General features: G+C 35.5%; 1 protein-coding gene and 2 long non-coding RNA genes across 13 annotated transcripts in view; 1 reads left to right on the forward strand and 2 right to left on the reverse strand.

Moving 5' to 3' along the window:
• USP15 (ubiquitin specific peptidase 15) overlaps nt 1-12,303 on the forward strand; it is a 134,571-nt gene that overhangs the window by 94,377 nt on the left and 27,891 nt on the right. For 3 of the 11 annotated variants that reach the window (XR_011540517.1, XR_011540520.1, XM_070621931.1), the window contains one exon: nt 10,610-10,755. The exons of the other annotated variants lie outside the window; for them this stretch is intronic. The gene's annotated coding sequence lies outside the window, so the exon portion shown is untranslated. Of the gene's footprint in view, nt 1-10,609; nt 10,756-12,303 lie in introns of those variants that run through there. 11 annotated transcript variants of the gene reach the window in all.
• On the reverse strand, nt 359-9,226 carry LOC139083642 (uncharacterized). Its single transcript, XR_011540526.1, has 2 exons — nt 9,104-9,226; nt 359-511 (listed from the first exon to the last, which is right to left on the reverse strand). It is a non-coding gene; the product is annotated as an uncharacterized lncRNA (long non-coding RNA).
• LOC139083637 (uncharacterized) lies at nt 9,272-10,265 on the reverse strand. Its single transcript, XR_011540521.1, has 3 exons — nt 10,138-10,265; nt 9,918-10,050; nt 9,272-9,496 (listed from the first exon to the last, which is right to left on the reverse strand). It is a non-coding gene; the product is annotated as an uncharacterized lncRNA (long non-coding RNA).

A 12,303-nucleotide genomic window follows, 5' to 3' on the forward strand; every position in this document is an offset into this window, starting at 1 on the left:
TTTTCTATGATCTGTTGGGTTAGGAAAAAATTTATTCAGTAAATTCAGAAGAATGTGCAATAGAAAGTTTAATGGGTTTTTTTAGACTTAATTAAAGAGAATGAGTACTACTACACAGAAATAACATTCTTTTAAGAAAAACTAGATTCTCATATTGTAAAACAGTTAAGTCATTACTGAAGCTATTGTTTCTATGTTCTAGACTTCATAGCTTTGAATATGTTTAAATCTTCTTCTACTCTCACCTTGAGATATTCTTTTTGCATTTACTGAAACACAAGTTGTTGGAAGCCCAGTTTAACATGAAGCTTTCTAATGTTATTTGAATTAACCAAACTTAGAGTTAAACAAATGAATATAGTTTCCCTCAAAAAAAGAAATAGCTGGGGCCAGCCCGGTGGTGTGGTGGTGAAGTTCACACGCTCCACTTTAGCAGCCCAGGGTTCACAGGTTTGGATCCTGGGCGTGAACCTAGCACCGCTCATCAGGCTTCACTGTGGCAGCGTCCCACCTAAAATGGAGGAAGATTGGCACAGATGTTAGCTCAACGAAAGTCTTCCTCAAGCAAAAAGAGGAAGATTGGCAACAGATGTTAGCTCAGGGCCAATCCTCACACACTAAAAAAGAAACACCTAACCCCTGAGACGTAAGAATTATAAAAAATGGTTTAGCATCTTGAAGAAATAACGTCTTCTGATAAACTGAGAATGTGGCTGACTAAAAATGCAAAAATTCAGAATCTTCCTAGGGCAGATATTTATCTAATCCGGGAAATTAAACTCAATTATTTCAGTTCCTTCTGCATTATGTACCAAAAATTACATGGCAAACTATCATCAAAAATATGTTTAATCATCTATCAACTGACAGCTCAATCAGGTCTTCTTTCTGTTTTGATAAAGGTAAAGAAATGGAAACCACCTTACTTGTATTAGAGCCATTCACTTTCACAACGCACCCCAGTGTTTTTACTTTTCCTTTGTTTGAACTTGAAGGAGAAGTATCACTTCGTTTTAGAAAGAGTAAGGGGTGGGAGAGGAGAACCTGAATTCTCAGGCAGGTCATTTTGGGAAAGAGTATGTATTTAGCATAGCTGTGTAAGAATTTGGTTTTCATAGCTGGGGGAGAAATGGTATCCCTAAAATAATGCTTTGCACTTATGTGACTTGGCTAATAGTGATTTCTTGTCATGAAAACACACCTTTCTTAACTCACATATGAGGGGAACAATTGTATTTGTCTGCTCTTCACATTCTTCCAAATTAATATACAAATTTCTCTAGGATTAATACTTCCATTTCTGAATTAATTTAGACTTTTAAGTGTTTTGTCTAACCCTGATATTCTGTAATAGCAAATAACATGTGTATAGATTATGGGGAACTAGAGGGATTATTTCAAAGAATTGTAAATAAGTACATCTGATTCTAATACAGAATTGTTTTACATTACTATGCCTATAAAAGATCAACACCAACTGAATATAGTCACTAGGTAGGATTACTTACAGTGATCACATCTTTTTTTTTTTTTTTTTTTTTTTTGAGGAAGATTAGGCTTGAGCCAGCATCTGCTGCCAATCCTCCTCTTTTTGCTGAGGAAGACTGGCCCTGAGCTAAAATCCGTGCCCATCTTCCTCTACTTTGTATGTGGGACGCCTGCCACAGCATGACTTGCCAAGCAGTGCCATGTCTGCACCCGGGATCCGAACTGGCGAACCCCAGGCCGCCAGAGTGGAATGTGCGCACTTAACCACTGTGCCACCAGGCCGGCCCCCAGTGATCACATCTTATAACAGCAATTATTAATATAATCAGACTGAAGTATCTCATGTTGATATTCATAATTGTTCAAAGGATTTTTATTTGTAATTGAAAGGAAAACATAAGAAATGTCAGTCTGTAATTTATAATGGTAACTACAAATTTACCCTCCTCCAAAAAAAACAAAGGGAAAGAAAAAGTGGTTCCAAATTTACTTCTCTTACCTAAAAATCAAACAGTTCATTTTCTTGATGTCAAAATTTTTTCTTAGATATGCTTTCCTCCTTTATTAAATATATACTAATATCATTCAACACTTTATGATTGGAAGATTCTCAAGTGTGTCAGGCTTATATTCTAAATTATAAATTTGGAATTATTGAATAGTATCACTAGAAAGTATAGGATATTGGACTGATAAAACCTTAAAGAGAGGAAAGCCGTACTAAATCCCTTTGAGCAGCCTGTTTTGTTGTCTTTTGCCTGTTTGTTTTAATGTATACATTTAAATTCTGGTCATTTGAGGCTATGCTGTATTTATTACTTAAAGGCCCTCATCTATTGGATGTCTTTTTCTTTTAATGTCACGTATCTTGAGATCATCTTCTTTATATTTTAGTTTGTGATGCTGCTTTTTGCCTATGATTGACTTCGTTAGTGTTGTCACTTTGCCAATAATGGATGCTTAGTTTAATATTCTTTTAGTAATATATATATGTGGGAACCAATTGCTAAGTGTTATCAATCACCTCTTTATAGTGATTTATAAACTGTGCTGTATTGGGCAGGAAGAGGGTCAGTGAGTGGGTAACTGAAAACCATTGCTCAATTAATAATAATATTTAAAATAAATCACTAATTCTCATAAACTCATATTAAAATGTTAGTGGCCGACAACTAGAAGAACCCACAACGAAGAATACACAACTATGTACCGGGGGGCTTTGGGGAGAAAAAGGAAAAAATAAAATCTTAAAAAAAAAAAAAAAAAATGTTAGTGGCCGAGTAACAAACCTGTAGCCTCCGGTAATAACAGTACCCGTCTTTGCATAGTGCAGGTTGTTTTTCATATCCTCGTCACTTCATTTCCTCTTGGCAGAGATCTCTGAGATAGGGCTTATATATAGGGCATATATATATATATATATAAGCATCCTCATTTCACTGATGAGGGAATTGAGGCAAGAGAAGTTTAAGTGACTTGTTATCCCCTAAGACACATTAATAAATTGGTTAAAACTGGGTTGTTATTCAGGACATTCTGAGATAATGTATCTTTCAAAATTTTACTAATCACCTTGTAAAAAATGCTTTAAAAGTGTTTTATTGTTGTCAGATATACGTAACAAAATTGACCATTTTTAAGTGTATAGTTCAGTGGCATTAAGTATATTCACATTGTTGTACAACAATTAAAAATGTTTTTTTGTCTAGGCCAAATATATGGCCCCATAATACAAGATGATCCCATAAAGTAGTATTACTGCTCAAAACAGTTTCCCTAGGAGGTTATGCACACACTTACTCATTTGATGGTAAGTGTGTTCAGAAAGTTGAAGAACTCCTTTTGGAATTTCTTTCATTCTTCTGAATATCACTGATGGATATATTCAAAAAACTGAAGTTATTCAGAACATTATCTTCAGAATATTGTAGGTGATCAAGCTGGGTAATTTTTTTTTTCAATTAAGATATACTTATGAGGTCAACCTTTAGTTTACTCAGCAAATATTTATTGAGGGACTACTAAGCACTTTTCACTCTGATAGGCGCTAATTATACCATGGTGAACAAAACATTATCTGTTTCCATGGAGCATAGTCTAGTAGGGGAGATAAACATTAAGTAAATCATCAGTTATGATAAGCGTCATGAAGAGAAAAAATGGAATGCTATGAGTAAATAACAAGAGCTTGGAGAGTACCTGACTTATATTGGGTGTCATACTCTCCAGAAGTAACATTTGAGCTATGACCAAAGAATAGGTATTAGTTAGGCAGATGAGAGTTGAAGTTAGATGGAGCAACAATGTGTGCAAAAAGCCCCTAAGATGGGCAACTTTGAGGAACCAAAAGGTGAGTAACCTGTAGAATAATATTTGAAGGGGAGTGGTATAAAATGAGTTTGAAGAAGTAGACAAAAGCCAGATCATGTAGGGGGAATTTGGATTTTAATGTATTACAAAGGCATTGAAGGTTCCAGGCTACCAGCATCTCCTCATCTGATTTATTGCCAGCTATCTCCTAGCTGATTTCTCTGCTTTTATACCCTTAACCTCTATGGTCTGTCCTCAAAAGAAAAGCCGGAGTGATCCTTTTTAAATCTAAGCATTTCCTATTACTCTTAGTCTATAATACTAAATACCTTTTCATTTCACTCAACAGAAGCTAAAGTCCTTAAAAGAGAATGTAAGGCCCTATATGATCTGGCCCCTTGCTATCTTATTTCCTGCCACTCTTTCATGTCCACTTTGCTCCCTCCTCACCAGCCCCCTCGCACATGCCAAGAATGTTCCTGCCTCAGGGTCTCTGAACTTGCAATTTCCTATACTTGGAATGTTCTTCCTCCAAATATTTATATCCTTGTTCTCCTGCTTCCTTCAAGTCTCTGTTTTCGGTCAGATCCTTACCCACTATATCCTATACCCACTATGTACGATGGTTACCACCTTCCCCACATTTAATACATCAGTCATGATCACCTGACGTACTGCATGTGTATCTGGGTTTTTTCTTTGTCTGCTGCCTCCTACTTCCAGGACATACTCACACACCCTCCATGAGCACAAGGGCTTTGAGTCCCTGCAGTTGCCTCATTAACTAGAACAGTGTCTGGCATGTTGAAGGCACTCAAATTAATGAAAAGTGAAGGAAATCACAAGTGTTTCTCTAGTTTCTGGCTTGTACATCATAATGATAACCATTTAATTAAGTTGGAGTGATGGGAAGAGGGACAAAGTAGGAGGAGTAGATTTAGGTGGAGAGAAGATTATGATCTGTCACGCCCATGAAACATCCAAGTAGACACGCCATAGGCAAATGGATATTCAAGTATGGAACACAGACCAGAGGCCTAGGTTGGAAATAGAAATATGGCTGTTGGTAGATGGTATTTAAGATCAGGAAAATGATTGCATCTGTATGAGGGCATGTAGGTAAAAGAGATCCCAGGATCAAGACCTACAATACAACATTTGTGTGGAGGAAAGACACTACTCTTGCAACAGGAAAAAAGAAAAGGATTATGGATGCAGGTCTTTTCTAGATTTTGTGATGACTTCCATTATCCTCAAAATACGAGACCAGATCATTAGCTACAAATGAAAGAGTAAGATTGCATTGCAGTATTAAGATTTGAGGTTGGAGATCATCAAGTTAGAGTGGTATAAATTTATTCACTTGAGATTTTCTCTAGCAATGTTCAGCTACATGTGCATAAAATAGTTGACTGGGTTTATACAGTAAATAATTGGGTTCATCTAGGGTTGGAAAGAGAAAGGGACAATGGAATTAAGAGCAGCTAAACTAGTTTTTTTGTTTTTATTACACTAATTTACTAAGCTAATCCAACAAACATCCACTGAGTCTCTATTATGTGCCAAGCATTGTTCTAGACGTTGGTGATACAGAGTTGAAAAAGACAGTGCCTGTCCTCTAGAAGTTCCTGGTGTAGTGAGTAAGATAGACATAAATAAATAATATATAATATGTGATATGATAGAAAGCGTGATCTGCCAAATGGTATAGAAGCAAAGAGAAGAGAGCCATTGGGAAATAAATGAGGCTTCACCAAGGACGTGACGTTTGAGTTGGGTCTTGATTTCATTTGGTAGGGTATATTATTCATTGTGACTTAGGTTATGTTCACCTGGTCATAAAAATAGCAATGAATTACTATATAACTATAACATTATAGCTCATGCTTGTTCCCACATTTTTCTACTACAGAAATCCCTATATCAGAAAAGTGTTTTACCTTTGCAAAAAATACATTGTTCATATGCTCAGTAAACACATAGTGACACCTCCTATATGCTAGATATTGATGCTTTTTCATATGTGAGCCAGCTCTAAAAAGAGCAGTACCTAAAATATTTTGAGCAATGACAATATCAATGGAACATACAGCTTCCTAAAATAATTACATCAAAGATGATGTTCATTTGAATTTGAAGGATTTACTGGAAAATCACTCTCTGCTTTATAATCATGTCTCATGTATGATTAAAATCTGTCTCTGGCCTTCATTTAGAGAGATTTTGCTTTGAATATAAACTGAATCATTGACACATACTAGTATACGTACTATATTCATTATATATATATATATATGAATGAATGTATATTTTTTTAATGATTTGGTATATAATTATGAACAATTCTTCAGTAATGGTCCAGGGCTTTTCTAAGCGTTACAGACTTTGCTAGGAGAAAGCTTTCAGTAACTGTTTCTAAAAGAAATTAAAAACCAATTTTTCACAAAAATGTTACTAATTGTTTATAAGGAAATTCTTAATAGTAAGATACAGCATACTTTGAGATTCCTCTTATACTCATTCAATACCATGCCAAAGTGTCTCTGTCATCATACTGATACCACCATTTTCCTGGGACCACTATCACCTTCCCTGGGCCTCGTTCCATGAATCGTCTTCTCTTTGTTCTATGCCTTTAACCTCACCTCTTTGCTGTGTTTCTTTCAGTATATATACATGGTTAAGTCTGTTTATTAAACAGGGTGGAGGGGAGATGGAGTGAGGAAGACTGTTAACCTTGAAAAGGATGTTCTGTGCTTTCTCATCTCTTGTTCAGTAGTCCTCATCTCTGCAGCATAGCACAGTAGTTAAAAGCATGGATTTTGGAACCTGACTGCTTGGATTCAAATCCTAGTTCTGCCACTTATAACTTGTATGATCTTGGATAAGAAACTTCTTAGTTTCTTTATCTGTTAAATGAAGGTAAAGTGCTTCACGCATAGTAAGCAATATGTGAGAATCAATATGTTATGTCATCACCGTGACCATCATACCACCCCATAGAAATTACTTTTCATAAGGTCACTCTTGATCTCCTGTTTGCTAGGTTCTTTGTAGCCCCTTTACCTTTGAGAAGTTGACATCCACTTACAATTGACAGATTCCAAATCTGTCTCAACCAGAATTCTGTCTCCTGAGTTTCCCTCCAATATATAAATATTAGATGGACATTCCTGCCTAGACAATATTACAGATAACTCCAACTCAACATGTCTATTAAGACTAAACGTGTTTCCCCAGAAACCTGATTCTTTTACTTCTTATACTCCTTTATAGATGCAGCCATACACCCAGTAACCCAAATCAAAAACCTGAGACTTACCCAAGTCCTGTTCATTGTCCTACCTCTTAAACATCACTTACATCTATCTTCTCCTCTCCTGTCATTGTTTCAATATTTGAGCATCTTTTATGTGAACTCTTGAAATATATCTCTAATTCGTCTCTTTGTTCCATCATTTATTCTCTTCCAGTCCATTTAGTACACTGCTTCCAGAGTTATTGGTTTAAAATACAAATATGATTATATTACCTCCTTGCTTAAAACCTGTTTCCCATCACACAAGGAACAAAATCCAAACTGGACCCCACCTACCTCTGTAGCCAAAACTTAAAGGTTCTTGGAATTCCTTAAGGTTGGAACCTCTTTGTGTACACTGCTACCTCTTCCCTAGTTACCTTTCCCACACACCCCTCCTCTGTCTCTTTCTTCTGGACAAATACCTATTACATAGTGAGAATCATGAAAGTAAAGGCTATCATTGGTTTTCTTTGATATCCCCAATGTTTGGTATAATGCCAGAATTCATCGTAAGTACATTAGAAGTGTTTCTCACAGTGTGTCTATGGATGAGACTGCTGGTCAACAATAAAATAAGTATAGAAATTAAGTAGAAGTGATCCAAAACTTATAGCAGTTGGACAGTGTAATTTTATAGTAAATCTAATTACAAAAAGTAGGGCTTTGTTTTTTGCAAGTTGATTTTTATTTCATTTTTCTAGTGGTTCATTTTATTATATTTTACAAAAGTATCAGTCTGTGCCAATTTGTAAATTTTTTTAAACATTGAGTCTTCCCTCCACATGGTTTGAGAAACACTTCATTAGAAAAATTTGCCAGAAATTTTTAGAACTTAACCTGTACCAAATTAATGTTTCTGGAGCTGTCTGAACTCCAAAAGAATAATAATTTTAAAAAGAATTATAGCACGTTATATATATATATTTATTTCTTGCAACTGAAGACTCAAAGACCTACCAGTGTACATGTATAAAGTCTAAGAAATACAGCAGCTTATGTTGCACCAGTGTAACCAATTTGATAGCACTTGGGTTGGGCTGCCATGGTAATCACAGCTTGGCAGAGCATACCACCACTACCATGCAGATAGGTCCTTGAATGAGAAGTCATTCAAGGAATGATATGAAAAAATCATTCACGTGAATGATATGAAATCAATCATGTGAATGATATGAAAAGATCCTTTTAGAACATTTCTCTACTTCTAGGGACTCTTGAAATAGGGATCTGTTCTTAAATATTTGTTGAGTGATTATTTAGATAAATTTAAAGTTCTTTTTGATTATGATTAACCTTCATAGTTCATGCTAGCACATGGTCTTTAAATTTTTGTTTCAACTCAGCTTACATATTTATTCAGTTATGGGCCTAGTGTAATGAAATGATACAGAGCAGTATATGCTTGGCGATTTCTCTTAAAGAATGTAATAAATGAGGGCCAGCCCTGTGGCACAGAGGTTAAGTGTGCATGTACTGCTTCAGCGGCCTGGGGTTCACCGGTTCGGATCCCGAATGTGGACATGGCACTTCTTGGCAAGCCATGCTGTGGTAGGCGTCCCACATATAAAATACAAGAAGTTGGGCACGGATGTTAGCTCAGGGCCAGTCTTCCTCAGCAAAAAGAGGAGGATTGGCAGCAGAGGTTAGCTCAGAGCTAATCGTCCTCCAAAAAAAAAAAAAGAATGTAGTAAATCAGTTAAAATTTAAAGAAAAATTCTGCTGCCCTTTCCTGTATGCCTTTGCAGGAGAACTAAAAGATCAACAAATCAAGCAACTCTTATACTTCTTTATTCAAAAATCTTTCTTTACTGAATATTATGTTCAAGGGTCTGAACACACATAAAATTATAAGGAACCATTGTTCTTTCTTAAATCCTTTGACTATTTTGCTTGCCTACAATATTGGTATTCATTTATTTGTGAGCCAGTTTTGAGTTATTAATGGGGTAAGAGAGAAGATATTGAATTCATAAGCTTTAGTTCTTTAAAATAAATATAACTTACAGTAACATTTATTAAAGTTGTTAGAACCATTGGTTTTCACATGCTTCCCATAAAGTGAATATATAAACATAAAATCACTTATTAAATAGCCTGTTAGGGAAGAAAAAAACAATTAGACAATTGCTGTTATAGGCTAGTGGTTTTAAAACCGTATTTAAATACCCCTACCTGAAACTTAATGCATTGTTGTTGTTGTAATCATTGCGAAAGCTTTCAAATTAATCTATATTGCAAGTGGCTCTTCTATCCAATTTCTGCTTTTAGTTTTTAATGTGAAAATCAATAGTCTTTACATAATCACGGCTTCTTTAACATTGGCATCTCTAGTTACCAGATTTACTGCAAGTAACGGGGTAGTGTTTTTGACAAACTTAGAATTCTGCCTCCATTTTCCTATAGATGAGGAAAAAAGGAAGCATTAGAATTTTTTTGCTAGCCAACAAAATGTTTCCCATTATTTCTCATACTTCCCAGAGCTTTCATAATAATTCTTCATTGAAGTCAAGTAGTGTGTGAAGAAGAGATTCCATGGAATTTGAAGGAAAGTGTGAGGACAGGGACTTTAAATGAAGTTTAATTTTATTCATGTCTTAAGCATAGTGACCAGATTGATATACATTAAAATGGTGGAACATCTTTGTCCAATTCAAAAACACTGCCTTTAAAACTCCTTCATTAAAATCCCAATATTTTAAATAGAGTGTATGCTGGTTGTCTTCACTGACTAGTTGGAAGACGGAAGGAAACCATAGTTAAAACTTTTTTAAAACTAAATAAGTAAAAGGAAAGTTATATCCACTTATATTTTACTTACCTAAATGTGTTCTTTAAACAAAGTTTGGAGAATGGCAATGTAAGCAAAATAAAACTATAGTTGTATTTGCTTTCCCAAAATATTTGAAGAAGCTTCCAAATTGATCTCTCAAATGTAATGAGATCTGCCTTCCCTAGAAAAAAAAGTAACAAAAAGTAAAACATCAAGTGTCTTAAAAAGTCTCATTTTTTAAATCTGCTTGCTGAAGGGGCAGGCTTACGTTGGTAGTTCTTCATTGTGAAAGTCTACATCATCGTTTCCTGTCTCGCCCGCTGTTCCATCCCAGAGCTAGAGCCAGCGTGCTAAGATTAATAGAGTGCTTCGGAATTACATAGTACCTTTCAGAATGTTTGTACTGTTGTCATGACAAATTGGAAAACAATAACAGTAACATGGCAAATCTGAAAATTCTTTATCCATCTAATCTTAAAATCCAGGGAAAAATACTTGAGGGTTTCCTAAGGTTATTTTAAGTATGTATTACTTCAGGTTTTATTGTTTAAATCATAAGAAAATAAAATAATTTCCTCATTTTAGATTGGGTTTTATCTTTCATATTGGTCAGTTCGAAGGTGTAGCTACTTTTTTAAAGGTTGTGAGTGGCGTTACATTTTGATCAGTTACAGAATGAGTTGCGCAACTCAGAGGCTTTAGGTAATCAAAAATTAAGTTTGTTTTCTTTCCTGTTCTAGTTACCGGTTTACTAAAATAGTGAGCATACATGATCACTTGAAAATTGGGCTTCTGGAGCACCTGAACAGAAAGGGAGTGGTTCATATTCAGCATTACAAAAGACAACTTTCTCTTTTTGAAGGGGATTACTTTGGCTATTTTCCAGGTACTGGGGAAATTCCAGATTCATTACAAGTTATTGGGATGGCTATTAATTATTCATTTCCTAAAATATGTTGATTACAGACTTGAGAGTTGCTTATTTAGTAGAACTTTATTTCACCTCATCAATTTTAAAAAACCATGTGGAAGTTTATAGTGAAATACAAAATTGGGACTCTTATGTGAGTCACTTACATTTCTTCAGAGAATTCTAGAAACATCAGTCTTACTGATCAGAACAAATTTAATAGAAGAATCTTTTGAAAGTAATGTAACAGCAGTAGGATTTGTATGTGTTTCTAAGGACACGTTATGTGCAAAGCCTTGTAGTCTTTCCAAGTATTTAAATAACAAAAGAAAATCATACTTCACATAATATACAAATCTTAGGATATTGGGTTGAGGATGGAAATTTATAACTAGAGAATTTTTCATAGAGAATGAATACTTTATAAAGTAGTTGAATGGTATATGCATTCTTCTTAAAAATAGTCCTTCATGGTGGCAGTGGTTAAAGATCTACACACGTTGAACCAAATAGCAGAATGTCCACTGCATAAGACATTTGATTATTTAGAAGAATTCTCTTTAGAATTTTTATGTCTGGTTCTAGGTTGAAGATTTGAGGAAAAGAGTCTTCATAAAAATTTATTTCCAAATATTTTTCCTTCACATATCTTTTATTTATATGCATTTATCCTGATAGTTGTTGAGGCATTCACATTAATCTTTCTTCATTAGGGAAGCCTCTTTACGCATTATTTGGACTTTTATTTTTGAAGTTGTAGAACTTTTAGATAGGTTAAGTTATACAACAAGATGCAATTCAGATCTCTTTGGTCAAGTGTTTTGTCACTGCTCTCAATCTCTCTAAGGACGGCTTCCAGTCTTTCTACCATGCAAGTTTTAATTCATTCAACCTACCTTTATTGAGGTATGTGTCAGGCATTGTGCTAGATCCTGAGGTACAAAGGTGATAAGACATGGACTCTGCTCTCAAGATAAGTGGTGCATTTTGTGAGTTAAGGGTATAGTGTTAGCCCAGAGGAAGGAAGATTAGTTCTTCCTTGAGATGCCGAGGAAAATATAACATTTGTAAGAAATGCTGAGGTGCGTGTTAAAGAATAAGTAGAAATTTCTTACAGGGGAAGAATATTCTAAGGGGAGTACATGCTAAGGCTCAGTCTTAATACATTACACTGAAGAATATTTCTTAAGACTCCTAATTCGAATTCACATTCAAGAATACTCTTATTACTTGCAGTTTCCACTTTAAGTCCATATGTAGGCACAAATGGAGAACCACAAAGCCACTTTGAGGAACAGATATTTAGCAGTCACATCCATTCACAAAATGATTGGCTTAGGGGCCAGCCCGGTGGTGCAGCGGTTAAGGGCGCGCCTTCCACTTCGGCAGCCCAGGGTTCACCGGTTCGGATCCCGGGTACGGACATGGCACCACTTGGCAAGCCATGCTGTGGTAGGCGTCCCACATAGAAAGTAGAGGAAGATGGGCACAGATGTTAGCTCAGGGCCAGTCTTCCTCAGCAAA

The sequence above is a fragment of the Equus przewalskii genome, chromosome 5, assembly GCF_037783145.1.
Source record: "Equus przewalskii isolate Varuska chromosome 5, EquPr2, whole genome shotgun sequence".
Classification (NCBI taxonomy): domain Eukaryota; kingdom Metazoa; phylum Chordata; class Mammalia; order Perissodactyla; family Equidae; genus Equus; species Equus przewalskii.